The sequence below is a fragment of the Lotus japonicus genome, chromosome 6 (assembly GCF_012489685.1).
Source record: "Lotus japonicus ecotype B-129 chromosome 6, LjGifu_v1.2".
In the NCBI taxonomy this organism is placed as follows: Eukaryota; Viridiplantae; Streptophyta; class Magnoliopsida; order Fabales; family Fabaceae; genus Lotus; species Lotus japonicus.
Window position 1 is genome coordinate 25,896,492 of NC_080046.1, and position 3,552 is coordinate 25,900,043.

At 41.2% G+C, this 3,552-nt stretch overlaps 1 non-coding gene across 1 annotated transcript; it reads left to right on the forward strand.

The window, feature by feature from the left end:
* Positions 1 to 486: 486 nt before the first annotated feature.
* Positions 487 to 593, forward strand: LOC130727061 (small nucleolar RNA R71). Its single transcript, XR_009015101.1, has one exon. It is a non-coding gene; the product is annotated as a small nucleolar RNA R71 (small nucleolar RNA).
* Positions 594 to 3,552: the final 2,959 nt, after the last annotated feature.

Here is a 3,552-nt window from a genome sequence, read left to right on the forward strand (position 1 = left end):
TGAAAGCCATTTCCTTGCCCACTACTACCTTGCCTCCACGAGAAATTAGGGTGATTCCTCCATCCTGGATTGTAAGTATTTGAAAATGGGTCATTCCGAGCTTGACCCATAGCCTTCACTTCCTCCTCCGGTCTAGTCTCTGTGCATTCTTCGCTGTCATGTGGCCCTCCACAAGTCACACACTCCACCTTGGCAACTCGACCACCAATCTTGGTAGTCTTCATTTGATTTTGAATCTCATTCATTTGCTTGGAGAGTTGCTTGTTGGAGGCCATAAGTTGATCATAAGCTTCAACCTCAATGACTCCTCTTTGGGCTTGGCGATCATTACTAGAGTTCATGGCTCTTATAGCCATCTTTTCAATCAACTCATACCCCACTTGTGGAAGTAAGGCATCGAACTCTCCACTTGAAGCCGCATCCAAACCAAACCTCGAAGAATATTGGAGACCATCATAGAACTTTGCTACTTGCTCAGCTTGAGTAAGGTTATGTTGAGGACACCTCCTCAAGAGCTTCTTGAACCTCTCCCAAGCTTCATAGAGATTCTCATCGGTGGATTGAGTAAAAGTCATGATGTCATTCTTGAGCTTTCTCAAGAGGGCTCTTGGAACAAACCTTGTGGTGAACTTCTCAGCCAAGTCTTCCCAAGATGTAATGCTACCTTGGGGCTGTGAATTCAGCCACTCCTCAGAAGTATCCCTCAGTGAAAAAGGGAATAAACTCAAGCGGATGGTGTCCGCTGAAACATTCTGTACTCTATAGGTGTTGCAATTGCGGATAAACCGCTCCATGTGTGCATGAGGATCTTCGAGAGCACCTCCACCATACTGATTTTGGCTCACCAAATTAAAGAATGCCGGCCTCAGCTCAAAATTTTCCGTGCCATCGGGGGAAACTATGCTGCCCGGATAATCGTAGCTCATGGCAGCCGAGGTGAGGTCTCTAAGAGAACGATTCGCATTCTCCAATTCTTGCTCTTGAAGTCTTTGAGCAAGAGCCTCATTCACTCTTTCTTCTATGTGGGCTTGCATCTCCTCTTCTGTCATTTGAGCAGCCATGTCTTCAAGCCTTTATTGGGCTCGACGACGGCGAAGAGTACGTTCAGGCTCCGGATCAAACAGCAATGGATCCGTGCCAAGCCTACTGTGCATAAACTGAAATCACAAAACCAGAGAAAAGGTTAGTAACACCTATTCAATGCAATGCTTAGTAAACAAACAAACAAACTCTTTAACTTAAACCGAAAACCACAAACAATCCCCGGCAACGGCGCCAAAAACTTGTTGGTCAATTCGCAAGTGTACGAATACCTCCTGGTTTTAAAATATCGAACCATAGGGATTGTGAGTGAGAATTGTTGATTTAAGTCTAAAGTTTGCAAGGTCTTAAAGCAGTAAAATTCAGAAATTGGTTTTGGTTGATTGTGACAAAAGATTTGCAAAAGAGCAATGTTGAAAATGATGTAAATAACAATGATGGAAAATTGCCTTGGGTTTTTGATCATCTAATCCATTTTAGTCCACCTATCCTATGCATGTGATATCTTGATTTATCCCTTGTTGTTATAGCCTATGTACTTACTAGTTGATTCCTCACAAAAGTAATTCTCTCAAACTGAAAGATAAGCCCAATTCCTTGTGTACTTAAACATTCATAAGAGGTAAATAAGCATGTATGTTCAGGCCAACAAAACCCTACCCTCACTCTATTCCTAGAAGCAAGTATAGAAGGATCTATTCCAATTCATGTCCCTAAATCGTAACAAATTTCCATTTGATTATAATCTAGCCTATAGCAAAGGTGCACCAAAGCTAAGCATGCAATAAGGAATTGAAATACAAGATTAAATCAAGACTCATGCATAGAGATAGGATTTAACAACTAAAATTTCATAGAATCACTTAACCCAAAGCAAAAAGTAAACTAGCCACTCATGGCTAGGGAATTCATAAAGAAAATGTAAAGAAAACCTGAGAAAAATACAAGTTGGAAGCCTCCCTTGGCCCCAAAGTTCTCCTCAGCTCTCAAACTTGATCAAAAATGAGTAAAATGTCCAAATGTATCAAAGAAATTGGCCTAAGCCTTATTTATAGGCAGAATAAACGAAACTGGGCGCTCAGGCGCCAATTCAGAGCGCCTGAGCGCCAATTGCATGTTGAAAAACATGCTTCTGGACCCAATTGGCGCCTAGGTGCCCACTCCCAGCGCCTAGGCGCTTAAGCTCGCCTGAAAAAGACTTTTTGGCTTCTGAAACTCCTCTTTTCAATTCTCTTTAAGTTCTTCATCAATTCCATGCTTCTTAGCCTTCTTTCTCCTTCAGTTTCTGCTCTCCACACCTAACCAACATGTAAGGCCCAAGTTTTAACGTTTTGGATAAGTGAATAAAATAAATAAGTTATTTGATTAAGATAAATTTGGGAAGGAAAGAGGTTCAGGAAAAGTCCAAGAATGTATCGAAAAACCGAAAGAGTTATAGCACGACTAACATACGCTTAATCCTAGGTCGAAGGTATTAGTGTATAGTTAATTTACGCTTTAGGACACGATGGAAACTAATTCCAAAAATCCTCAGAGAAATGTTAGAACTTCTCTTTTCCGTCCTTAAACAACCATTTCGATGCGAAATCCTGGAATGTACGAACGTCAAATTCCAATTCTCGGAAGTTTGCCGAAACGGAATCCCTGATAGTTCGAAAAACCTAAGATCGACAGACGATGAAGACTTTTTCTATCCGGAAACTCAAATGAAGATTCCACCCGCGTTCTCCTACTTCTCTCATCATTCCTAATCTTTCTTCAGAAGGAAGTTTTCTCATCCGACGATCACTGCAAAAAGTAGTTTTTCGGGATAAACCGACTTACACCGACTTATGCCGATTTTGGATCTTTTGGTTTAATTCCAAGAATTCTATTTTGAGTTCTGGAATTCTGTCGCCAGAACCTATCTTAGAATGCGCAGAGGAACGCGCAGGAAAAATCGGAATCGCAAAAAAAATCATTTTTTCGTTTTTTCCAAAACCTATAAATAGTTGAAAAATTAGATTTTTTTCACAAAACCCAATTTCCCCACCCCTCCAAAACCGCGAGTTCCTAGAGAGAGAGAGAGATCCGGATCTTCGTCGTTTCTTGCCCGTTTGCTTCACCGTTCGTCACTAATCGAAGACCTCGAGGTAGGTAATCTATACTCTCCTTCGAATCGTCGTTTCTGTCCATTTCTCCTGCGACTTTCTGAGTTCAAAATTTTGAGGTTTTTGAAAAACTGTTCAAATCAGTTGATTTCAGCGTCTAAACTTCTTCCCTGCATGCTCCTGAGCGTGTTCTGCGGATTAGATTTTGTCAAATGTCGACGAAATGCCGCCGGGATCAATTTCTACCCTAAATACCCATTTTTCGCCAAAGTCGCAACCTTTACGCTCTAATCTATCGACTTGGCTTAGTGCTAGTAGGATTTGTCGTCATAAACGTCGTTGTGGACGTCCCCATCCAATTTGTTTTTCAAAAATCCAATTTTGAAATTCTGAGCTAAAAATAATGACCAAACTACCCCTA